Genomic DNA, 27426 nt, shown 5'->3' on the forward strand with positions numbered 1-27426 from the left:
ATTGTGGCACTGCTGCGATTGCTACATTTGTATTACTGACCCGCTCTCGTTCACACAGCTTGTGTTGATTCAACGGCGATAAAAGGCTCTGGACAGACCGAGACTTGTGACTAATAGTCCAGCAGAATCTGTGGTTCAATTACGGCGTGGGGCAGCTCTCCTCTGTCCCTGGGCTAGATGCTTTACTGGAATAGCTTCAGTTAACACACAGACACAGACACACACACACACTCACAAACACAGCCTTTATAAATGTGATGTCACTGACCAAAGGATATCAACACTGATACATTTCTCTGCCTCGTTTTTTTCCTTAAAGATATGTCCAGAAGAAATGTATCGGAAGATTGGATATTGGCACTATCTAAATGAATGTTTTCAGGCCCGGGGGGAAGTGAGGCTCACTGCACCGTCTGGGTCTTTAAAAAATCAGAGGACAGCTGATGAAAAGCTTGGCTGAAGCAGTTTAGCCACAATGAGAGAGAAAACACAGGAAATGAATAGTGACCTATGAAGTCAGTTCCAGCACTTTCACAGAACTCTTCTGACAGTCAGTGGGTGGAAAGCTTAACCAGTTTCAGCTGAACACACAGTTTTCTACTGGTCTTTTTGTAAGTTTTCAATCCACGAACTCGTAATGTGCATCTTAAGCAAACAAACTTGGTTTACAGAGAGATGTCAAAGATATTCTGGTCTGTGCAGCACAGCTTCAGTTTGGACAATATGCACTTAAAAGGCGAAACAGCTTATATCAACAGAACCAGCTCGGCCTTGGCATTCACAGTAGCAAAAAAATGATAGATGCAACAAAAGCGTGACTAGAAATCTCTTCAGCTCCCCCACTGGTCCAACCAGACCCACGGTGACAAAACTGAACTGACTGGCGCGCGCACGCACACACAAACACCCACACAGCGTAAACACAAGACGGGTCTAAGGATCTGGCATGTTTCCAGAGCAGATGGGTGGGTTGGGTAGAGGAATGGGGTGGGCCTGGTGGGTGGGGGGTGCAGGAGAGCGCCAATCTGTCATTTCTAACAAGCCAGGAGACTTGGAGCCAGGGCAGGTCACAGACACGACACACACACACACACACACCCACACACACACACACACACACACACACACACACACACACACACACACACACACACACACACTCCTCGTCCTTACGCAGGCTTCACATTCCAACTGTGGCATTCCTGCTAATTAGAACACAAATTAATGATCCAAGCAAGTGAGACAGGCTGACTCTCCCTCCCTCCAGGACAACATTTAGCCTTCCTCCCGGTCGCATCTTCCTCTGCGTTGGCTTCTCATTCTTATTCCTCTTCTCCTTCATTTTGTTTTTATCTTCAATCCTTTTTTCCCTTTGTCTCTTTACGCACCTCACCTCCTCCAAACAATACCGGACTTCCACCGAGTAAACCATTATTTGGTTTATTTGTGTGACCAAAAGTCAACACTGACTTGTTTTAACATATGTAATCTATTAGTGTTGTTACCTAAACCTAACCAAACCTTGTTACGGGATTCTATGATGATGAAGGTCACCTGTGAAGATTTACTCTTCACAGAAGTTAATGTAGAGGACTGGCATGTACTCTCTGTAATTAGCTGATCCAACAACAAACTGAGACTTCAGGAGAAAAAGAAAAAAAACATAAAGTAAAAGTCGCAAGCCTCTCTTTTATGATATCTGGTTTTTTTTATTAAACTGTTGCCACGCTGATAAAGGACCAACCAGGGACACACTCATCTGTGTAATGACTTAACCGTCTGCTTACATGAAGTTGGCAGTGAACAGTCACTCTGCATCTCTTATCTCTTTCAACGAGCTACTCGACTTGGTCTCATCGTTTAGTGACGTTATTTGCTCACAGACTGAGGCGACTAGGCTGAGCCGCTCTAAACAGCACTTAGACAGGGATTGTCAGACAGATGCCATAACGTCAGGGTTGTTATTTTGTTCTTTTTTTCCACCCACAAAAGCTGCAACATAATCAACCACGGATACATGTTCGGATGGGGCGACTGTCGACTGTGACCCAAACATCTCTGCTTTCACTTTCAATGCAAATGTGTTCAATTTAATGTGCCTGCTGCTGCGTGAACACCATGAGTAAAGCTCGCTCTGCATCCTTTGTCTGTCTTACATTATTTTTCCTCTCAGCATTAGCGCGAAATTATCAGTGCATAGCTCGAAGAAACAGTGAAAAATGGGGTGTGTAACTTGCAGAACAAGTGCCGGTAGTTCCCTTCAGAGCCGCACTGCTGAATAAATTGCTTGTTCTGTGATTGTATCTGTTATTCTTTCAGCGAGAACAGTGATAAATTCTGGGGCAAAGTCACAGAACAACCACAACAACAACAACAATAACAACAAACTCAATCTGGCAGTGCTCCTCAGCAGTCTGGGACACCTTGCCCACAATGCATCAGTGGTAGGCGCTGACCTTGAGCGCTAGGCATTAAGGTCAGGAGGCATCATTAGTCCTGCTTCCCCACTGCAAGGCTAAGAATAGGAACACCAGCACAATCACTCACTCATCATCTCCATATATCTTTCCCTCCTTGCTTTTTTTTCGTCCTTGAGTTCATTATTTTTGGTCGGGGTTTTCAAACAGTATCCAACTGGAGCACATGTGGGATTAAGTGTGCAGCAGACCAGCTCTGAACTAAACTTTGAACATCATCTCCACTTCCAAATATATGTGTAATATGTATCTAATGTCTCTCTTTTTATTAAGAATCAAATTAACCAAAAATGACAATACAAATTACTTATATTTTCCATTTATTGTCTTTCTCTCTCTGACACATGATATTACGTGTACAGGTGTATCTTTCTAGCATTGCTGCATGGACCATACACCGGCAGTTACAGTTAGATTGTCTCCACATGCCACAAAAAAACGTGCCCGAGGTAGTTTTGTCAGGGACTGAAGTACGACTGCTTTGATTTATTCAAAAATAAATAAATAAATAAATGCACCCCGCTCGTCTGAGTAAAGTGTGTTGGAAAATAACACCTTCCACAACGGGTAAGAACATGTTTTTTTAAACACGCACAAATCACCTGCTGCTAACAGTCCACACCCTCCATCACTGCTTCCTTCACTTCAGTCTCAGCTGGGGCTCTGGCTCACAATCAATACCTTTCACCGCTAAGCCAATCTGCAATAATAAAGGCATTACAGACAGGGGAAAATAACACCAAATCTTATTAAATATAGAAGATGGTTTCTTCCCATCAATGTCTTCCTGTCTGTTGTTGCCTAGACGAGCAAGGAAGCGCACCATTGGACAGATCGCAGCGGTTGGCTTGATCCCTAAATGTTCTGGGATGATGAGCGGGCTCAGGATCAGGCCCGCTATTGTGGGTTACAGGTAGAGTTTGGAGCTTAGCATTCTGCTCAACTCTTCCACCAGCCATGTATATTTCACAGGATTGTCTTTTATATTCAGTCTGTGGCTCAGTGGAGCACTCATCTTTATTTCATTTTGTGGCATTTTTTAATTTTAGCTGAGATTTTTTCTTTTTTTTTTTTTTCTCTTTTGCACCCTCCTCCTCTTTCTTTACTCCCTCCATCCTTCCTGACAACACCCTCTGCTGACTGAATCAGTAATGACATTATGCATCTTGCACTCTGAAGCCCTCGGCAAAGCAAACACTAACTTCTACCAATCTGATTCGTGCCCTAACCACACCAGGTCTGAAAATAGCGATATGACACCTTTGTCCTTCTCTATAAATCAGCAAACCAGCCACATTCAGAGTCACAAATGCAAGTTAGAAATGACATTCAATTTGGTAAACTGTAGAAAAGGTGAAGTTTCATTAAAGCGAAACTCTCGCCAAAATGCAACCTAGGCTCTCATCTGTGTTAAGTTGCATTTGGAGATTGACACTTCTCTACTGGCAGGACAGCGGCTAGCGGAAAAGGCATCTGCTAACAATGGGCCTCATTCACCAATATCTTCTTAAGAATCTTCTTAGATTCTTTCTTAAGTTGTTCTTAAGAGGTTCATTAAGAAAACCCTACGTCAGATTCACCAACTCGTTCGTAAGCCTCAGAATTGTTCGCAGCTGTGTTCTTACATTGATGAAAGCCGCAGGAGCAATATATATGCCATTGTTTTGCGGGCCTTGGATGGAAAAAATGCCACGTATAAATAGGGTGGGGGGGTTACTAATTGATGGCATGTTTCCAATTTACTTGATTTATCTTAAATCATTGGCACATTTAATTTATTTTAGAATTTAAATTCTTTGTAAATTGCCAAAAATATGAAATAAACAAATAAATGAATAAATATGACAGAATTATCACTGTAATATTGCATTTTATTGAACTACACAAGAGAAGAAAACACAACCATGCCAACATTTCGGCATTGAAATGTGCGTAAGAGTACTCCTGAGTGTTCGTAGGATTTGTTCTTGCCTAAGAAAAAATCCTAGATAAGAAAAATATCATGAATGCCACAATCTTCGTAAAATCTTCGTAAGTGGGACTTAAGAACAAATTTGTTCGTAAGAACGGTTCATGAATGAGGCCCAATGTTCTCAATGATCATGTTCATGTGTAGAGACCCTGGTGATGTTAAGTTTCATGCTGTGTGGAGCCTTCTTAGTGTTTTAAAAATAGCGATTTTGATGCTATCGTAAAAAATGCTCATAGCACTCCCATTGAATATGAGTTTCACCCAAAAACGAAAATACGGTAAATCTTAAAAGTGCCTCTTTCGTCGTAATTATGCTTTTACACAAAGGTTTGACTCGGGTACATTCACAAAAAAAAGCCTAGGTTGCATTTTTGTGAGAGTTTCGCTTTAAAGGTCGGTTCTCAATCCGATTTAATCCGGCAGATAGTTTGGGGTGTATTTGCTGAGTTCTACATCTCTCCTCTCACCAACATAATGGAGCTAAATAGAGGTTCGTTTATATGCTCAATGCAGCTGAAAACATTTCTTTGGCTTGCAGAAAAATACAGTAAAAACGTTGCATTACTTATACCAATATGGGTGACTGGGAAAATATCTTGTGGAAGAAAGATAATTTGAAATAAGTACTAAGGGTTCTATTAAAAGACGAAAATCTGTAGTGTTGAGACGAGCGATGAAATGAATGTAAATTGTTGAAAGAAGACATTTGAAACAATAAGAGAACGATCAACAAAACTGACAATAAAGGAACCAAATGGCCTTCTTCACAGTGCAAATACTAGGCTACATATTAGAACATTTTGTGATTCTTTTTGGTGCATTAATAAAGCATTCTGATCCTGAAGAGCACATTGTTGTCTCTTAACCTCAAACATATGAATCCGAAAACCTTCTGTTGCCTTTCCAGCTGCCTCAGAGTGACGAGGAAGAGACAGAGTTGATCACGACAGTTGACTTTGGCACCACGGTTTGTTTGTTTGCTGATAATTGAAAACTAAACTGAAATGGAGCCTTCTCGGTCGTGCCAGAATGAATAGATATCAACACAAAGTCACTACTGTGTGTAAGCTGCTGTATTCGTCGTGCCAAAATAGAGTTTGTGGAATTCTGCTAAATAAAATGCAGAAATCTTTTCCTTTGATGCTGAGAAGAAACTGGTAAAATGTTGCAACTTCTGGCTGCTAGCTCCTTCTAAACCTTTAAGTCAAGTATGAATCAATATCAATTAGGGTTCAACTGATATGTTTGTTTTTTTTTTGTTTGTTTTTTAATGGCTGACTCCAAAAATGATATGTGTGATACCAATTTGTTACCCAATTACTACACTTAATACAATTTCAAGGTACTTTACTTGAGTATCTATATTTTCTGATGAGGAATTTCTAACATCAGGTATTTGAAAATCCTGAATATAAAGGGGGTTGCCAACATTCAAAAAACGCATGTGGCTCAAAATTAATCAAGCAAAACCGAGGTTCAGTATCTTTCACGGACAAGTTGATCTAATCTCTTAGCAGCCTTAATCACTAAATATCAGTGTCTTTTTAACTGTTACTCATAAAACATTTTTTAATGGTTTCCAAACTGATCTCAACCATCATACATACCCCTGCACTGACTTCATGATGAGCTTGTATTGCAGATTTATCATACTGCGTTATATCATTCAATGAGCTGCCTGCCAAATAACTCTCCGGCTCTTTCTGACGGCTAAAAATATATAAAAATTCACGCAGTAGCTCAAATCCACCACTGCCATGTACGTGTAGAAAAACATCTGAGCCTTAAAGGATTGACAACTCTTTATCGTACATGACATTCAGTCTGATCTATAAAAACAAGTGTGAAATTATTTGGCAACAGACCGTAATCTCCTTTTCTACAACGAAAAAGAAGACACTGGGGTTTGATATCTCAATGAAGAACAGGAATGAAATCATTAACTGAACCATTTGGCAACAGAATCCAATCTTTGCTAACATCAGATGTGGTAAATGAAAATGGGAGGGTGTGTTGATATCGCAACAAAGAACATTTGTTATCACAGATGAAAATCAGTTCTTACCAAAATAGAAATCATTGTCGAGGCACTGTGCAAGACACCAAGAGGTATTTGGTGCAGCAGTTTTTCGCTGGTGGGAGGGGTTCCGACAAAGCACACATTAAATCTAAAGCTTTTTTTTTGTGATCTATGTGCTGTAAAAGATAATAACCGGAGCAGGTAGAGCATCTGATATAAAAATGCAGAAAATGGCGGGGGTGGAATGTGAATTACAGAATTGATATGGGTGACACAGGGAGGGCTTGTGGGAAGCACTGACCTCGTGGATTAAACATCGGAGAAAATTACAAAAAACATTTATCAGCAACACTCATTTGTAAATCTCATTTTAATCTCTGTGTGGCAATCTCCAAATAATGCACATCCAGTTAAATACAAATTGCTTTGGCCTGATGAGATTTTGTAAGATGTGATAAACCTTGAGGCACACAATAATGTGCGGGCAAAATTTGTGGACACATCATTTTTGATATTACTCTAAGGTTAAGTCGTCAAGTCGATCTCAAGAATGATGTTCTGCTGGTGAACTACGCCATAAATTCGGCCTCTCCAAGCGAGGATTTACTCATTCAAGGTCCACACGGCGTATTTGATACCAGGCTACTGCACAGGTACTTATATAATGTTGTTTGTGTTTTTTTTTTAACCTTTGGGCAATTCTATTTTACAAGGCAACAGGGTAGTCAATCTCTCACAGATATCTTTTTAATCTCTTTCTTTCTGTCCTTGTGTCCGCATGTGTTTGATTTATGCGGCTCGGCGGGCCATCAGGACCTGACGCTGGCCTCTCAATACTCTGCTGTCTGATGTTGCAAGACATGAGATCACGCCGGCCACCTTATCTCAACTACAAGAAAACACCCAACTGCAGAGCGATAGAGAAAGAAATCTAAAGGAAATTAATACCTGGAGAGCAGGAAGAGTTGGGTTAACACTTAAGAGTAGATCCGGCAGAAGTGGAAGTGGTGAGGGACAGCAGGGAGAACTAAACCAGACCATAGCGGCTCTGTGAGGCTGTGGCGCCAATAATATTTACCACTGTCACCATCTTAGTTTTGGTTATTAGCATGCAATCATTCGCTAAACAGTAACAACAACCAGATTGATGTTGACCAGAGGGTGGCGCTAGATAAAGAATTAAAGAAACATCAAGATGATAAAAATTCCCATTGAGGGGATTGTGTGTACTAAATCTTATAGTAACCCATTCAGTCATTGTTGAAATATTCAATCTAAACAGATGTTTCTCAAGTCTTCTACACCATGTACCACCTCAAAAAATACTGTGCTCCAAGTACCACCATTATGACTGATGTGGACTCATATCTCCCCACTGTTTTGTGCAGTTTGCTGGTGCTTTGAATGCTTCAGCCACGAGCACTCAAGCTCATTTCACTGTTGTTAACGTCTGTTTTCAATGGCGCTGCACGAAATATTCTCCTGCTATGCCCTTCTCATTCTAATAGTTCCTGTTTGGAGCCACAGTTTTTGTGATTTTGAAACTTTCATTTTACCTCACCGCTAAAATTTTTGCCATCACTGTTTGTTGTCAATTTCAAAAGATACTTGGCAGGTAATTGGATGACCCATCTGTCGATCACTGTCTATCCCTGGCTAACTTCAACCAATCAGATCAACAGTAGGAGAGCACTATTACCAGCGGGACCCTGAGCTGAGTTTCCAGAGTTTTCCACTGAGAAAGGCTCTCGGTTGCCGTTTTTTTGCTCTTCTTTCTTTAGTTCTCTTTCTTTCTTTCTTTCTTTCTTTCTTTTTAAACTCTTCAGATTTGACATAACAGACACTATAGCAGCTACGTTGTTTCTCTCGTTGGTTGTCACACCTAAGCCAAACCTGTAGCTGCCAGTAGTTCCATAAAGGACACTGATTGGTTGAACACCTGTGCGTTCGGCCCACATCTTCACATATTCATGTGAATCGAGCTGTCTCTGATCACAACCCACATACTACATACAATTTCCACACATCTGTCACCGTAAACCCGGCACAACCCACAGCCAGATTCAAGGGGCATGTGCACAGCTGCTCTCTGCACAGGCAGATGTTTATGGGTACGTTTTGACTTTAGCAGCAATTTTCTCCTTTTGTCTGTTAGCTCATTTGGCTACCTGACGTGTAACACAAGGCTTGTCTCCATAAAACATAATACTCAAGGGAACAAGGAGACATAAGCTCGAAGGTTATTGTCGGTTGTGGTTCAAAGCTTTTCCGGTAAGTTGACACCATCCATCAATCATATTTAAACTGTTTTAGTCGAATACCAAATACATAAATCCTAATCCTGTAGGGGCGGCTGTGGCTCAGTGGGTAGAGCGGGTCGTCTAGTGATGAGTAGGTCACCAGTTCGAATCCCGGCTCCCCCTAGTTGCATGTCGAAGTGTCCTTGAGCAAGATACTGAACCCCAAATTGCTCCTGATGAGCAGTTGGCGCCTTGCATGGCAGCCTCCGTCATCAGTGTATGAATGTGTGTATGAATGTGTGTGTGAATGGGTGAATGTGGCATGTGTTGTACAGCGCTTTGAGCTGTCGTTAGACTGGAAAAGCTATAAAAATGCAGACAATTTACCATTTGTAGCAGGGAAACCCCAGACAATTTAATTTCCGTTGGACTTAAAATTCGGTAGACATAAATATAGGACTTTAAAGTTTGTTACAAAAAAAGAAAATGAAAGTCTGAAGTCCTGGGGTGTGTACAGGATGAGTCACATGGATCACAGAGTTCGGAAATTAACTTGATTCATTCAAGCGATTACTGTCTTTTCATCCCTAAACTGTAGTTAGCTGAACTTCATGCAGCCACTCATGCAACGTATTTCACTACAGAAGACATGCACCGAGAGTTTAAGGTTGTACTGTTGCCAACCTCTCTGGCCAAAGTCATGAGGAGAGGAAGAAGAGTTTGATCAGCACTCCTCGGCGGGTCCTTCAGGGGTTACACTGTTCTGCTGTTGTCCTGCTTGTTTATGCTGCATTACATTGTTCACACTCTCCTCAGCTGAACATACAGAAGCGCAGCGCCCTGCAGCGAGGTGTCCGGCCTCTCGCTGGTGGAACATATGTGTCTGTTCCTCCGTCTGTCCCTCTGTCTGTCACTTCCTAGACCTCATTCTCTGCCCATTTCTGGTTAACACATTATGTCACTATCATGTCGCAACATGCAAGGTTGGGGTCTGGTCCAAGTGTCTGCCGAGGGGAGGGTGACATCTGGTGAGCGAAGTGAACTGAGGATTCCGGAAACTGGTTCCATCTGAAGTCTTCGGACCAGGAAACACAGAGAGAAAGCACATTTTTGGGAGGATATGAATGTGTTTAATTTAGCTGTGATTCAGGGTGAGCGTATGGATGGCAGTGCAAGCTATCTATATTAAGGCCAGAGTCTTAGTCTGAGTCATAACCTGTACCATCCAGTGGATTTAATTCAAAAGTGTGGAGTTTTTGTTGGATTGCCAGGGATTTAAAAACATTTTTTTTAAATATCTATACACTGATACTGAATATTCAAATGGTTTCAATACTGATTTTCTGCAGAATCGACATACTCGAGCGAGTTGAACTGAGGACATTACTTTTTAAATACATAATCAAAAGACAAAAAGTGTGATATTTAATGTTTACTACAGAGCAGTTGTTCACCGATACTTGCCAAGAAAATGTTGATTACGTTATAGCTTTGTTATATTTATCTTTTACTAAAAATCTAAAGATCTCAATGTCAAAATGTCAAAGTGAGAAATATCACCATCCTCAAGGTCAATAAGGTCTTAAAAGAGAAAAAGAATAGATATTTCGATTTATCTATATTTAGAAAAAAATCCTAACAATTATAGTGTTAAATCTTATTCTTGCCTAAACCTCACAATCTCCATTTGAAGTCTGGACCCCGGACTAGTCAGTGACCAACGAGAAGTGTTTTATAGTATGGTGACAAGAAGAGCTGCATGTTCAATTTGAACTGAGCACCTTGCCTTGTCCCAGCATCTGGATTTAAACAGTTTGCAGGGCAGAGCTAGAATCAAATCAAACATTTGGAGTCAATCTTGAGATTCGACCATCAAAACGCTTGCACCAAATATCAATCGTTTTATTCAAAACATGCGGCACACTGGAATGATGGCACATAGAAACATGAGCAGTGTGTGTGTGTATGTGTGTTTCTTAAAGAGGCATTAAGTTAAGACTTTGTGCACTTTTGTCCAATTTTTCATCTCAGCTGGTTTAAAATTCTGTGAAACTGACACCACAATGCAGTAAATAATTACATCATTCCTGCTCTTTGCCTTTTGAGGGGTATTGGCTTGCCATGTATTGGTAATCTTAAAAACGATGTATCATGAAATTATCATTATTGTGAATCATACTGTATTGCATCATATTGTGAGCTACTCTGTGATTCCTAACCTTAGTCTCAATGTTGGTTTAAAGGTTGAGACAGAATGTTGTCATTTATCTGATGAGCAAAGTCTCATACGACCACTAAACGTTTTAAAGCAATTTAAGGGTTGCTACAATGCATTTAAGAGCAGCAGTAAAAACCTTTTTTGGAGAATATAACTATATGCTTTGTGTAACTACACTTATATTTTCTGAAATGTGTATCCATGTATCTCCATTTAAAGTAGAAACTAGCTGAAAAACTAATTCAAGATGTCTTCAATTAAGTTCTGACTAGTTGAACACCAACCACAGCCAATTGATTGTTGTTGATTGATAGGCTTGTAAATGATCCCTCAACTAATCATTAGCTGAAGGATTTTAGGGCCACACCGGCTCCTCTAACCCGAACAAACACACAGTGAGCCGTGTCAGACTGCAGTCAGTGAACAAATTGTATTCCTGCAAGGCTACTCACATATTAGTAACTTCCTCACAGACAGCTACAGCCCTTCAATATGTAATTCCCTTGTCCAGATGTAATAACATCAAAGGCATAAAGTGGTAACATACATGTCAAGGTCCACTAACACACGCCGACAGCTGAGCTCTGCATGAGAAACTATAATGAAATTTGCCAATGTGAGGGCAGTCAAGATGTGGGATGATTTTTTGATGTTGCCCACACAGCCTCGAGTTCAGTCTGCTCCGCTCTCCTCTCCTTCCTTAGCCCTGACCTAGACTCCCTCCCTAGCAACCTCCTTTGGGCCAATTTGGACCAAGTTAAAGGAGGGAAAGTCTACCCTCGCCGCCTCCGCACGCACCAGTCCTTCCCTCTTGCCATCAATCTCCCCATCCCCCTTGCTTCTCTGTTGCTCGGGCTAATTAACTAAAAACCAAGCAGAGATTTTATATAATTCAGCAGTGAGAACTGCCATGTCTTGATCCAGAAACACCCGGAGAGAAACATGGTGACTGGAGCCAGAAAAGCACCAGCAAAAGAAAAAGGAAAAATAAAACGCAAATCTCGTCTCCACACGAGCGCGAGCTATCAGAGCACAAGGAAGCTGAGACTATGAAATTCTCCTCACATATTTTATTTCTTCCAGGGCTACATTTTAATCAGACACACTGGCAAAGTAGTTGCGGCCCGGGCATGACCGGTATCTAGCAGGGAGGGAGCAAGGGAGAGGAGAAAGGGTGGAAAGACCATGCAAGAGGAGAAATGGGGTGATGGAGCAAAAAGATAGAGGCTCGATTGTGAAGGTTTTGACAGACAGGTGGCAGGTGAGAGGGGTGTAAGATGAAAGACAGCGAAGGGGAGAAAGACAGAGAAATAGGCCAAGAGCAGTGTGAGGGATCTGTGACCAAATGGTTCTGCCGAGTGCTCGCTTCGCCACTGAAAATCTCCTGAACACTCTCCATTAAGCTCCAGTCCAGGAAACAATATATAAAGAAAAAGTTTCGACGTGGGAAAACAGTCTGCGTGGAACAAATCCAAAATAATAACAGCTTGTGCAAGCACACTGTCCTGCTTTCATCTCAATAATGCATCCCATGTAGCTGCTGGAATCCTGAAAGGACGGACACGGAAGCAAACAAGACGCCTTTATTACATGTCTTCTTTAAAAACAACAACATCAAATCCCCAGGATTCTTGTATGTCGAGTGGATTTCTGCAGGATCTTTTATTTATTAAGATTGCAGAGGGTTCAGTGCATACCGAGGCTTAGCAAAGGGGTCACCATTCTCGCTGGGTTACCTACGTCTTTTTTTTCCCCTCTCACCCTGCCTCAGTTCTCCAATAAATTCAATGCATGTCTGAATTAATGCGTTACAAGCCATGGTGGAGATATTAAAAAATGATAAAAACCAATCCCTCCTCCGCAATCCCGTCCGTGGCAGGGTCCTCACACCGAGCTGACCCTGAGCGTTCCCTGCCGTCTGCGCCATGAGTTATGATATTTGGTGTCGCTCGGATTACACTTTAATATTTCATTACATGCACAAATCCTATTCTATATATCTCCCCTAGGTGTGTCACTATTAATCATAAGACGTTGTGAAAAACCCAAGGCTGTCTAACACCTTCTTAACCAATGCGCGCTACTCTCATATACAAACACTGTGTGCAGAGCAAATCATACAAGTGCGAGTGGAGAATATATAGATGTACACACACCAACACAACCTGTAGTTTTTCTTAAGATTCTGCAACAATTCAGCGCTCTGTGTGAGCCCGTGCTCAGTTCACATGCTTGTCTCTCGCATCAGTAAACACACGTGAACGCATCAGAATACACACTGCTATATCAGATAGCAAAAGTATGAAGCCCAGCGTGTGTCTTCTCCCCGGGGGGAGCCAAGACGAGGCAACACACTGACCACGGGCAGCGGCGTTATGCCATAACTGGTGGCCCCTGCCGAGAGCTGAGCTACTCATCATGCATGTATGAAACAAACACAGTGCCCATCATCAGGAGCCAAGCGTCCATTCTGATGTGATATATTTCTAAAGCTAGACTCTGCTCCTCGCAGCCAGGAAAAAGAGAGAGAGTGAGAGACGGAGAGAGAGATTAACACGCTGCTCACATCACGGAGATGACTGGGGACCTCTCAAAGTGGAGCAACACCAGTAGAGCAATCCAAAGTAGGGCTGACCACTTCACACCCAGAGTCTCCCTTGCTGCTTTATTTATTAAGTCATGCAAAAGAGGACAACAACAACAAAACCCCAGTAGAGGTTCAGGCAAACCAACAGTCGAAATAATTACTGAAGCAAGAAAAAACAAAAATCTCTGCCTCTCAGAAAAAGCAGGGATTTCATTAAGAATAACTTGCAACTTTGATTCTTTTAGTGCATGTGCCAATATGATACCAAAGTTTCAGTACTAAAGCGAAAAAACAATACTTTTTTCAGACATCTTGATTTTCTGCAAAATCATTTTTTTTTCTTTCACTGTAAGAGACTTAAGTTCTCAAACATTAAATGTAATCTAACAAGATTGTAGATCTGCAGCCATGCTGGTGGCTCTGTGAGGCTGTTCCATGGATCAAAGAAGGGAAATCTGGATACAGAATTGGAGGTGGAGCCCTGTTCATGCCTATGAAAGCTCGTCAGTGACGAATGAAGCCAAAAGAGACTTGACTTCCCGGGTGTAAAAAAAACATTAAACCCTGGATCTTCAGCATAACTTCCGCATTGTGTGGCCCATAGAGCTTGTGTGTTAGACCCTTTTGACAGCTGAGTGCTTAACTTCTGGTTTAGCCCTCCTCATTAAATTGTTTAATTCCCACTCAATTGAGTGGGAATGAAACAATTTAATGATGAGGCTCTTCTAGACTTTCCAGAAGCTAGAAGAGCCTCAAATTGTCTAAATTGTGATATTAAAAGTCATTTTGTGATGTTAAAATTGCTTTATTTTTTCGTCTTCGACAATGTAAGCTTGTGCGAAAAGTGTTTTGGGGGCTTGTCCATCATGTAATGTAATTAAATGTTAGGCCACTATGTCAAGTAGGCCACAGAGCCTGGCACCATTCCTAGGGTCTTGGGGGGTACATACAGTGGTGCTTTGAGCTAAATGCTAATGTTGGTGTGCTGGTGTGATATTTACCATGTTCAGGATCTTAGCTTAGCATGATGCTTCATAATATTTGCTTAAAGCACTTTAAGTACAGATCAGGCTGACGGTAATGTGATTAGTTTCGTATTTGTTCATAAACCAAAAGGCTGGAAACAATTTTGAACTGATGATGGCGCTAGATGAAAAGTGAAGGGATCACCAAAGTTATCAAAATTCCTCTTGAGTCCATTTTCAAGAGAAGTCATCCAATAGTTGTCAAGACTTTTCAGTCAAAATCAGATATGACAGACTCAAGGTGACGCAAGAGGAAAAGTCAGGGGACCCATGAAGTCACTGGGCGTCATCCGTTGGGAATCATGAATGTGTGTGCGACTGTCAACCGACTGACATTGCAACGACACAACAATGCTGCTGCCATGCTACAAGTGTGCCCTGTCATTTGGGAACTTTGACTTAATATAATACAGTAGATCCCAGAAACTGATTGATTAAATTATTAATCTACAAATCTAAAAAGGCACTCAATGCTAATTTGAGTAAATTCAAGTCAGCAACACAGAACTGCTGAGGTTCAATTCGCAGCCCTACTGACTACAGTATCTCCTGCAAGGCACGTCAAATATTTTAAACAAAGAACACAAACATTTTGGTCTCACACAGTTAGAGTCAACATTTAAATAGCGAGATGATGGATGAAGTTGTGGAGCTCCCCCCTTGCCCTTCTCTGTTCAGAACATGGTGCAGTGATGGATGTCTGCACACTTAGCAGTCAGCATTACGGGGCTGTGACACACCCAGCTGTAATGTCCCTTTATCGGCTTCAGCTAAGTGTTCATTTTCTCCCCTGTGCCATCACGGCTGTAGTACCTCCGTGGTAATTGCAGCGTAATAGATAAGCTCTTTGTCTATCACACCTTGTTCGCGACAACATGAGCAATCAGGCATTTGTGTACGCCGCATTCCTTAATTTTACCTCCCGGCTGTATGCGTGTGATGATGCCTGTGCTCAGGGACATTTCATTTTATCACTGCTCCATTCTTTGCGTGCACGTCTGTGTCACATATCTATGCAGCAAACAGATTACGAGTAATATTTTCGAATTGATTCCTTTTCAGGCGTTATCGTCTCCTCAGACATTCCCTTTTTTTTTTCACGCCGCACAACTCCTCTCAGGGAGCAATTTTCCATAAGGCTCGGTGAGTCACACACAGTATTGTTGTAATAATGGTAGCGCATCTATTGAGGTAGCTGAGGATGCATTAAAATGCTGTGTGAGTGTGTGTTCTGCAGTGTGGGCAGAGCTCAGTTCAAGACAGATCAGGTGTGGTTATCTTGACCTGGACCTCCATATGTGCTTTGCCCTTATCCTCCTTCCCTTAACTCGGGTGGAGAGGAGAGAGAGAGAGGTGGGGGGTACAGAGAAGCGCAGTGCAGGCAAGCAATGGATAATGATGCAAAAACTACAACAATGACATCCATGGAGTTTCACACACTTCCACAGTTGCTATAATCCTAGCCCAACAATCTCCACCATCACCACTTCCTCCATCACCGTGTGAGCTGGCAATGTCATAGAAAGCTGTTTCGGAGCCTGGACGGTGGATCAGGCCATGAGATGTAAGACCCTCTTGGGGCTGAGGCAACAGCTGTGCACAGGCCCTCTTCTCCAGATTATCCTGGCAGTGAAACCCAGGCAGCATGGTCTGATGTGGAGCCCAGTGTTCTGCCTCTTTCTCTGTCAGGCGGTGTGTTCGCTGGAGCTCAAGAGCTAATTTTTTCCACCAACAGGTCAGAGATATTTTCTGCCTATGCTAAAGCTTGCATAGTGACTGGTGAAACTCTATTCCCCCTTATTCAGAAGCATCAAGGCGTGTTTTCTCACCATGAATTCACATTTAATTTCAGCAGAAAAGATGGCTGTCTTGTGCGGCCTCGGTTCATGATGGTGCGCGTTGCCATAATGCAGAGAACAGAGCGGTTATGTGAGTCAGGCGTCACGTTGGTTTAATTCAGATGGACTGACCTCATACTGTACTCTACATGCCTTTTCACACATCATCTCAGCTGCTGCCTGAGGCGCGTTCATTCTGTGGCAGAGATAACTGCTTTACATTTGTAGCTCTTTATTCAAAAATAAAGTGCAGAGGGACTATTCACTATATTTTGACATAAATTTGGAGCTTAACAATCAATCATGAGTTCTTATTACGGCTCAATTAATAGGTTTAATGTGAAGTACACCATCATAAACTCTTCAGTGGTGGAAAGTAACTATGTTCATTTAATCAAGCTCTACACTTGATGCACTTCACATTACTGCATATGCTATGTTATACTCGTACTCACTGCTTCATTAATCCTACATTCTACAGGCATGTATTGTACTTTTTACCTCACTATGTTTAATTGACAGCCATAGTTACTGGCTATGTTTCTGATTAAGAAATCATATACAGTAAACCAAATATGATGAACTGGGAAACTGGCATTTTCAGTTATTCATACACCCTTAAAGTTAGTTTGTGAGCTGCCAATAAACGCAGAAGAAGAAGAAGAAGAAGAAGATTAAGAAGAAGAAGAAGAAGAAGAAAGAAGAAGAAAAGACGAAAAAGGATATCCAAAAACCTCTTCCTCTGCTGTCTTTTAGTAAATATTTTTTGTTAGATGAGTTATACAACATAATGTTATAATGTAATGACATGCTGGGGAGGTTGTGGCAGATCGTTTCTAAGTCAAGGGAACAGTCAGCATTGGAGTTATAATCTGAGTTTTGTTGGGGACTCAGAAATAACTAACATTAGGGGCCATCGCCCGCAGCGCCATTTTTTTGGCGGCATGGTAGCTTGTCCATTTGTGATGCATGTTTGCTCATTATTCTACTGCACCAGTGTGGCTTGGATTTGACGTGTAGCCATTGTGACAGTCATTCACAAGTGAATATGTCTCGTAGTTCTTTGGGATTTTTTTTTTCATTCATTATTAATGTAAATAACACTTATTGCATTATGAAATTCATTATTTGTGATTTTACTACTCTCATGGGAGCTCAGAATTGTCCTAAAGTGCTACGCATTGGCTTTATATTCATCAGCTCTGAGAGTTACACTTTCCCCACATCGTGATATGACAGCCTTGACATTAGGCAGCACAGTTGGTGGCTTTAAAGCAAGTTTGGATACTAATTTGTCTTTCTAATAAAATGTGAGAAAAAAAAAATATCTGACGTTAAATTATTTTGATTATGCTTTGTATGTCTGGATTTCTAAAGTAACTACACAACTGTCAACTGTGCAAGCACAATCTGTGCTGCCACTTAAATGCTCCAGTTTTCAGCATGTGTTCTGTTTTTTTTTCTTTTATTTTGCATATTTTTTTCACATTTTCCTTCCGTCACAGTTGAATGTGACTTGTTTGATATGCAGGCACCGTGATTAGCTACAACCCTTATTTGGTTCCACTGATTTCCAAATGACACACAGAACAAATCCACAGACTTTTAATTCAGCCACGAAAGGTAGTAAATCACTGAACATGGAAACACATATTGTTGTATCTGCCATCACGCTTTGAACTGTTACTATATGAAAGACATTCTGTTTACCATTTTATATTAACTTGTGCTTTCTGGAACAGCAACGCAGCCCAGAAGAGACAGGAGTGAACGCTTTTATTCAAGTTGTTTGCTTCTGCTTCGCTGATTTCCATATTTTTCTTTCCAACATTAAAGCTTTCTACCAATCGCCAACGTTATTTGCAGTTATGTGAAAAGCCCACCATCTGGCATTCGCAACCTAGGCGATCCAAACCGAAGCAACACTCTTCTGACAGCTGGAGGCTGGTTTGTAAAATTAAACAGAAAAAATGACTTTATTTTTCACAAAATCCTCTGTTTTTACTGGGAATACCTTGTCCTGTTTAAAAAGCATTTATTTCAAAATAACTATGAAAAACAGCTAAGACCTCAGATAAATGGAGAGCAAATACCTCCAAAGACTGACAAACTGCAGAAAATTAGCAATGACATCAGTCATTCTACTGTACAGCTATGCAGAACAGGAGGTGATGCTACCAGAGTGAAGCCAACAGATCATTTAGTTGCTGTGAGTTTACCAGAAGCCCCATGTTTGTGTACACTGGGCCTCAATTACAGACCCGTGCCACTGTGGACATCATGATTTTGGTAATTATCTCCCTTTCCCTTAGCGCCACCAGTTAGTTGAAATCTTATTTGTTTCGGATACTGTTATCAAAAGCTGTAAAACTAATTAACTCCTTAAATAATTTGTTCAATTTCCAGCAAATCTACTGTGCCAGACATGTGTGATGACTGAAAAGTCTTCCGTCACTTTTCCCTGCATATCTCCGGCAGTGTTTGTCTAATAATGGACATTTTATTTAAAGGTCCAGTGCGTGGGATTTAGGAGGATCTATTGGGAGCAATGGAATATAATATTCATAATCAGGTTTTTATTAGCGTGGAATCACCTGAAACTTCAAATATTTTTGTTACCTTAGAATCACCCTTTAAATCTACAGAGGGAGCAGATCCTCTTCCAGTCCACCATGTTGCACCACCGTGTTTCTACAGTGGCCCAGAACAGACAAACCAAGCACTGGGGAGGGGGCCTTTTCTCATTTTTAGAGGCCAAGGTGACGTCTCACCAAATTTTCAATTTCAGTTTTTTTATCCTGATTCCATACTCAACATGATTCACAGTTGAGAACTGCTTTCAATATATTTGACTTCATATGAAGTAGTCTTTTTTATAATATCTGTCTTTTGACCAGCCCATTCTCACTCCCAACACATCAATACAGCTGCCTGGTCAGTGACCCTGCTGTAGGTCACTGTAGGTCCCTTCTTGAAGCACTCCTCTTATTCAGTAGAGAGAAGAAAGAAGAAAACAAAGAAAAAAGAAAAGAAAGAGAAAAGTCTGAGTCATTGGGCAGTTGGGGTTGGTACGATGGTACGAAGAGTCAAGAGTGATTTGTTTAAAATGTAAATAAGTAACATTTGTAAAAGACTGAACGTTACGAGACTGAACGTAGCTATTTCAGCTCAAAGTATGATCTTTTCCTAAACCGAACCAAGCATTTTTTGTGGATAAACCTAAGCAAACCACGACTGTTTGACAATATTAATAATGGTAAAAAAAAAAAAGTCACAATGTCATAATATGTGAACTGTAAACAGTAAGCTTTATTTAGGAAATCTAAGTGCATTGGCATATTGCAAATTTTTATGAACTTGACCACAGAGTCCTCCGTGTGCAAAACTGACGCATTTCACAAGTTTGGAGTGAGAACCTGTTTCTTTTGACACAAAAAACGTTAGTTTAGCTGATTCAGTGTGCTTCATAACGATACAAACTACATTGTGAAAATAATTTTCCAGATGGCAGCACAACAAAAAACAACAAAATTAATCATCCTTGTTCGCTTCACGACTAAATTGTGCCACAGGAGCTCTCATTGTTTGTCATGCGTATAAACAAAAGATACCAAACAGCCAGAATAATCTCAGATTAACAGGAAAAGCTCCTTTTGCATATCACTACCCTTGTAATTCAATAATCTGAGTTGATCTAAATGGCACTGACCTGATATTAATATGTGAAGGACCACTTTTCATTTTATAAAAATGATTAGAGAAAAAGGTGATTCATTACATCTGTGATGCTTGTGAAAATCAGGAGTGAAGTTCTAGATGGAATCTCTCACAGTAACATGATTAACATCCAGAATGTAGCACAGGCAGCCTTGTTTTTGACGGGTCAGTGGGCCCAGATTGGGAATAAGTTCTCATTTGTGTCCTGTTTTTAAGAAGTTTAAGGACCCAACCCTCAAATTAGTTCTGAGGCCGGTTGCATGTGTGACAGTGAAAACAGCGCAGCCTCTCTTCCCAGCTGTTTCCTGTCTGCCTGAAGAAGTGTGATGTGCCTCAGCATTTAAACCTGAGACACATCTGTTCTGCTCCAGAATGTCTTCAAAGGAGCTAACTGTAGAAGCTGAACTGTGAAGAAGCTGTGGATTTTAGTAAATGTGGCAATAAATCTAACATTCACTTTTAAGTAGCTGGATATAAAAAGTCCAATCATCCTCGTATGTTTTCTGTACTTTTTGAACATTTCTGACACCACAATGAGTTATACTTGACTGTAACGTACTTGATTGTAAACTCCTGATTCACTCTCCACTTGTCTTTCTCCCAACAATCACCTATTACCCGATTACCAATAAAGCTCCGTATACTGCCAGTTTGTGAAGAAGGGTTGAGCTCTGTTGTTTCCTCTGCAGTGAAAGTGTCGAAAAATACATATTCCTGGAAATTAATGAAGCCTGAGAAGTGTTGCGTTACACAGAATGCAAATTCCCATGCTGCGAGGATGCTACGAGGCCATCACATGAAACACAAGCACAGAAATATAACCCACATAGCAAGCGGGTCCGGGCCAGATCCGGCATCAAGCCGGCACCTCTGGCCTACATCTGGCATGGCAAATAGTATGTTAGCCAGAGTTAGCGAGGGGCGCCTGGTGCCGCGAACACCCCTCGCTAACGGCTAACACCCCGGTGTACAGGGCTACCCCTCGTTAACGGGGTTAGCCGTTAGCTAACCCCGTTAGCGAGGAGTGTTAGCTGTAAGTCGGCCGTGTGCGTTTGGGTTTGTGTGGCCGGTTTTTGGTCGCAGCGGTGGCTGCTAACTAGCAGGTAACTTAGCCTACATCTAGGTTGTTAAGTTAGGTCTGCTTGTTAGCCACGAACCGCAGCAGAGGGCAGAGCGAGCCACGCTGCAGGTGATACACCGCGCCGAGTTCTCAAATAGAGAGCCCACTGTACAGGGGGCAGAGTGAGATGCGTGCTGCATAGACGATCTCTTTAGTGGTCAGTTACTATATCATTGTGTGCTTATCAGATGATTTATCGTGTCAAGCACACTGGTGAAGGTATGCAAATCAATTGTTGTGGGGAAAGTGGACACATGTTAGATTATTTCAGTTTATGGACCAGACAAAAAGTAATTTTTGGGGGCAGAGATTCTGGTCTTTCACTGAAAAAAATGTCGTGACAGCCCAGTCTAAAATGCAGCAAAAGTAAGCCTGATGAGGCTGTCAGAATAAAATGCATGACTCTGTTCTGTTTTTGTTGCTCTGTGTCTCTGTTATTCTTTTTTTCTGTATCTCAAGATGTTTCTCCATCTCACTTCTGACCTCTTTTGCAGATCAAGGATGAATTATGGAGGATCACACTAAAGCCACTACAGTTCACATTACTGGGGAAGTTGGACCAATACACACCCAGGCTGTTGAGCCTCTAAGCTGTTGGGAAGAAACTTGATGAGACCTGTGACATGGTAAATGAGGCATGTACTTATTGCAGTTAAATAGTTAGTTATATATTAGCATTCTGATGTTTGTACTTAGCATGATCTCCTTTCTTTTTTCATAGCACAACAGCATTGAGTCCAGAAGAGAGGATGTGATCAGAGGCCTCATTCTCTATTTTGGTGAAAAACAGAGGAGCTAATCAAGGCCTACAAGGTAAAGAAAACTGTTTCAAAGCCCAGCCTGTTTGAGATGAGGTTGTGCAATCCAGAATAGCTGATGGCTCAGTGGTATTTTAATTATTTTTTTCTTTTTTTTTAAAGAGTGCCTATGTAGAAATGGATGGAATGTTATGATTTTAGCATCTAATTATTAATGATTTAGTAAAAGTTGGAAAATCATCAGATGTGGATGTTATCCTGCACGGAGAGCAGGCTGCTGCTAGCACTGCTAACGGTAGCCACACAGCATGTCAGTGGTCAGAGAAGATGACACATTTCATTAACATAGTTCAGTTCATTAATGTGTGCCACTAAGTGACAACTATATCAGCATTTGGTTGTTGAACAGTGGGATCAATGGTATCTATCAAACAGCTCCTCATTTAAATAAAAACGGAGTTCAGTTGTGTTCAGTGATGATGGAGAAGCTGCTGCTGCCGAGCTAAATGCCATCCCAATGTCTGACAATGCATGGAACATGACGTATAGCAACAGCAAAAATATTAACAGTAATGATAGCAATAATAATTATTTGGGGGGGTGCAGCTGTTATTTTCTTCTCTGAGGGGGGGATGTTGTAGAAATTTGTTTGGCAAGATCTGCAAGCAGGCTGATGTGAATGTGTGTGTGATGTGGGTACTGAATGTGGTTATGCATTGCTCCGGTCGAGCACTTATACCGGTATGCCAGTTTACTCTGAGACAGGCTACATCCTTATTTTCATTTTCTATGTCGAGATACTGCCGGACTCGCTGCCACCTTTTACACTAGATTACACTATTTCTGGTGACGACAAGCGATGTTTGAAACATTTACATGACCAGTCGTTTAATCAGGAACATCCCTAGTGCTTTATATGTGTATTCTAACAACTTAAATTGCAGCAATGTGATTGCATTCGTCATCACAAAATTTAAATAAAGTAAAAAAAACTGTTAAATAGTTTCATGAATTTCTTTTCCATTCAATGCATGGGGGGGGGCATGTTAATGGCCAAACACACTGATGGCTGTTGGAATGTAGTGCCAATCATATTTATTGGCTAGTCATCAGATGTGTCACTTGTGAACTATACTATGATATTCATTAATTTGTGTGTTTGTATGTGTGTGTCTGACTTCTGATGCCACAGACCAAGAAATCGAGACCAGGATTGCAAAATGGTTGCAGAAAGCACCTGATGGGAACAGCGGAGGAAGTGAGTAAATGAGAATGATGGACAGTGAGAGAAGCTCTCATGCGTAATGCATTTTAGACTTTTGATCTGAACTCTCTTCACTTTTTGTAAGGTGCTACTGCTGGTGGAACACATGGAGACGTGATGTTTCTATGCATGGTGTGAAAGTCTATGCCAAGTTGTTTTGTCTAAAATGTTCAGTGTTGGTTTTTAAACTGAAGATATGGCAGTGAATGTTAAATTCGTAATAATGTTCTGTAGACTCTTGACATGTTGTGTTTGCTGACAGATATGTTGTAAGTATATGTTAAGGTATTATGCAACATTCCGCTGCATTGTATGTTTTTGAACAGTCTATGCCAGTGGCTCTCAACTGATGGGTCAGGACCCAAGTGGGTCGTACATGTGAATGGAAAAATCTCAGAGTTTTATTTTGAAGTCTATAATTTCTGATACTATGCTTTTATTATAAAGGATGTGTGTTTACCATGAATGCAGCATGGCTGCAGTCATATACTGCCAGCTATACAACCTTACAGTGTTAAAATGTTGCCGCTTTTTGAATTGTGAAAAAAGTACTGAATGTTCCGATGCATATTGCACTTATCTGATAACACTTTGCATTGATTATTCAATATTGGAAATGTATTTTGGAAATTAGCTGTGAAAATAAAGTCATTTGTATAATTGTACCTCTGTTGTTTTTTAATCCGGGCCAGATGCAGCATGGATTAGACTGACGTCTGGCCCAGCTCTGGTCCACATGGGGCACTTGCACTTGGCTGACATACTGCAAAGAATGACGCCCCCCCAGTGGCCCAGATCTGGTTAGCCAGAGCTGGCTCACACATGGGCCAGCTCTGGGCCAGTTGAGGTACTTGCACTTGGGTGACATACCGCAAAGAATGACGGCCCCCCAGTGGCCCGGATCTGGTTTGCCAGAGCTGGCTTACACATGGGCCAGCTCTGGACCAACTGAGGCACTTGCATTCGGCTGACATACTGCAAAGAATGACGGCCCCCCAGTGGCCCAGATCTGGTTAGCCAGAGCTGGCTCACACATGGGCCAGCTCTGGGCCAGTTGAGGTACTTGCACTCGGGTGACATACCGCAAAGAATGACGGCCCCCCAGTGGCCCGGATCTGGTTTGCCAGAGCTGGCTTACACATGGGCCAGCTCTGGACCAACTGAGGCACTTGCATTCGGCTGACATACTGCAAAGAATGACGGCCCCCCAGTGGCCCAGATCTGGTTAGCCAGAGCTGGCTCACACATGGGCCAGCTCTGGACCAACTGAGGCACTTGCATTCGGGTGACATACCGCAAAGAATGACGGCCCCCCAGTGGCCCGGATCTGGTTTGCCAGAGCTGGCTTACACATGGGCCAGTTCTGGACCAACTGTGTGTGTTTGCAGTTGGCCCAGAGCTGGCCCATGTGTGAGCCAGCTCTGGAAAACCATATCCGGGCCACTGGGGGGCCGTCATTCTTTGCGGTATGTCGGCCGAGTGCAAGTGCCTTATGTGGGCCAGAGCTGGGCCAGACCAATTTTGCTATGTGGGAACTTATGCAATAAAATGTGTAAGTACTGGGTAAAAAACTGCTGTTGCTCATTTTCTGATGAAATCAGTGACAGAATGTAATTTAGTACATTTACTTTATATATTATATATATCATAATATTAAGCTTTAGTCCTATTTCTAAGATTCCTAGGTCAGCACAAATGAGTTGATAAATCGAGTAGTTAATTTAAAGAAAAGTAACCGGCAAAGATTCTGATAATTGATCTATCGTGAAGTCATTTTTGTGAAAAATGTCAGAAAACGCTGTTTTCGGATGTCAAATATGGAGATTTCCTGCTTTACTCCACCGTATCAGGAATAGACTTTCAGCACTTTCAGCACTTTTCTGCTCATTTGTATAAGTGTTTTTTTTGCCTGTTTGCAGAGAAAATAAATTAATTTGAAAATTGCAATACGTTTGCTCTGGTGCAGCACCCTCTCTCTGTCTATAGTCCCCACTGTGTGGTTGCACTTAAAGAAAAACTCTGATTAGTTATATGTTACGAGTAATAGCCTATCAGCAGTGTATAATCTGAATCTCTTTAAAAGTCAAATATATATTAAAGGGGCACTATGTAGTTTGGAGAGGAAATGAAAAAACAGAATTTGACTGTTTACTATATCGATGAGGTAATAATACAAACTTGATGTTTATTTTTCCGCTCACTGAATAAACAAGCTGATCTCAGAGGAAAATAAGGTCCTCGGAGCACTGTTTGAGGCTAGAAAGGTGGAAGGGTCCGCCACATATAAACAAAACCGTATGAAACTGTGTTGTCCTTTAAGGTCAGTTTGTTTATTCAGTGATGAAAACAAAGATAGTTTTTTTTTTAAGTTTGTTTATCATTTAGTCTCTTCTGATTAAATGTCTTCCCCAAAACTACATAGTGCACCTTTAAAGTTATCAGATAAGCAAGATGGAGTGGAAGTATAACATAGAAGACTAAAAGTGAAAATAGATACTTAAGTAAAGTACATGAAAATTGACATTTTGTGCGATTCAGTGCCATCTACAGTTTCTAAGTGCAGCAACACTGTCAGAAACACAAATCCCAGCTCTGTAAAAATTACATCATAACAATGTTGTGTGTTCAAAACTTCTATCTAACATTTATGTAATGCTGCGATCTGACCCTCTTGCTGAGACCCCATTCACTACAAGACTGTACCATCAACATGAATCTGAAGCTGTTACTTTAAGGTGAAGAAGTTACATAATGTTCCTCAACATACACTACTTGAGTAAATTATACTTCAATGCTGTTCATCAGAGGTTATTCTAAATGTTGACAAGACGATTGTCATTTCTAATGCAAATGTATATCGTGTCCAAACGTCATTTATTGGTCAGCTTGACTTATAATCATTATCGTTATGAAAGGAAAAAAAAAAAACATTGGTCGATCTCTGAACTGTATCATGTTAAACTGAATACCTTTGGGTTTTAGAAGGACCAAACAAGACATTTACAGACATCACATTGGACTTGATATTTGTCGCACTGACATTTACTAGACCAAACAATCAATGAAGAAAATAATCGTCAGACTATTCAAATAACAAAGATCAGTTTAAGTTGCATTGCAGACCTACTTGTACTTTCCTTTTTGTATGCTGCTTTATACATCAACATACCTGAGGGGAACACTGGCCTTCTTAAACATCAGGTTCAGATTTAACATACAAAATATATGATCAGTTTATTGAATATGATAAATTGTTATAGATTTTCCTCCCCAGCTGGATATAAAATGGTAAAATTAAGCTTTTCCTCTGCCAACAACAACAATAAGATGCTGCCTACATATGTAAACATCATTAATTCAAATGATGCAACACATAGGTGATTCTTCTTCATTTTGAATATTCTTCCTTTTGATACTTACTATATAATTTGCTCATAATACTTAAGTAATAGCTGTAAGGCAGAAATGTTTACTTCTAACAGAGCACTGCGACTACTTCTGCCACCGGTTAGGATTCATCGTAATACCACGATTGAGATTAACAAACATAATAATAATGATGAAATGCATTTCCTATGCATCCATAGTATCTGGATCTCTGACCCAGGGGCCACCTTTACCATCAACATATCAAAACATGAACAGTTGTCTCCAGCAGGAAAAAACCAAACCCTCACCACAGGCCTGTTCAGCAGTGAGAGCAGCAGCAGTGAGAGCGACAGCAGTGTTCACGCTCCTGAATATGTTCTGGGTTTCTCTTCCTTTGTGCTTTAAAAATAATACAATCACCTTATCAATAATTTGAGACATAATGCTCCCTTTCTCAGAACTTCAGGTGTAGTTGAGCTGTCAGTCAAACAGAGGGTGCGCACATTGTTTGTAATTGAGTGTGGGGCGCCACAGCTTTCATTTTTATGCCTGTTTTTCACCTCCATTATTAGAACCGCATCAGGATTGAACTGGATCGAGAAATTGCGGGATTATGAGAAAGGTTATGATTGCCCAAATTCTGTCTTTGTTTTTTAAGGAAAAGAATGTTTTAATTAAATCACGAAAAAAATGCAATTACGTTCAAGTTTGCAGTTTTTACACGAGCTCCATAGCCTGAAGAGAGGTGACAGATTCATGTGCAAAGCAGAACCCACACGTCTCTAATGATGTTTTATTTTACATTAGTCTAAAATATATGA

General features: G+C 41.0%; 1 protein-coding gene and 1 long non-coding RNA gene across 8 annotated transcripts in view; one reads left to right on the forward strand and one right to left on the reverse strand.

Annotated features, from left to right (window-relative positions):
- nxph4 (neurexophilin 4) overlaps nt 1-27426 on the reverse strand; it is a 129350-nt gene that overhangs the window by 21677 nt on the left and 80247 nt on the right. The gene's annotated exons all lie outside the window — the stretch shown is intronic.
- Nucleotides 21141-24096, forward strand: LOC115582582 (uncharacterized). Of its 3 annotated transcripts, XR_003984192.1 has the most exons (5): nt 21141-21197; nt 21709-21840; nt 21936-22027; nt 23165-23230; nt 23322-23901. It is a non-coding gene; the product is annotated as an uncharacterized LOC115582582 (long non-coding RNA). The 3 variants fall into 3 exon arrangements; XR_003984191.1 differs by lacking the exons at nt 21141-21197; nt 23322-23901 and adding an exon at nt 23929-24096 and having other exon boundaries at nt 21455-21840; XR_003984190.1 differs by lacking the exon at nt 21141-21197 and having other exon boundaries at nt 21455-21840.

This window comes from Sparus aurata, chromosome 6 (assembly GCF_900880675.1).
Source record: "Sparus aurata chromosome 6, fSpaAur1.1, whole genome shotgun sequence".
Lineage (NCBI taxonomy): Eukaryota > Metazoa > Chordata > Actinopteri > Spariformes > Sparidae > Sparus > Sparus aurata.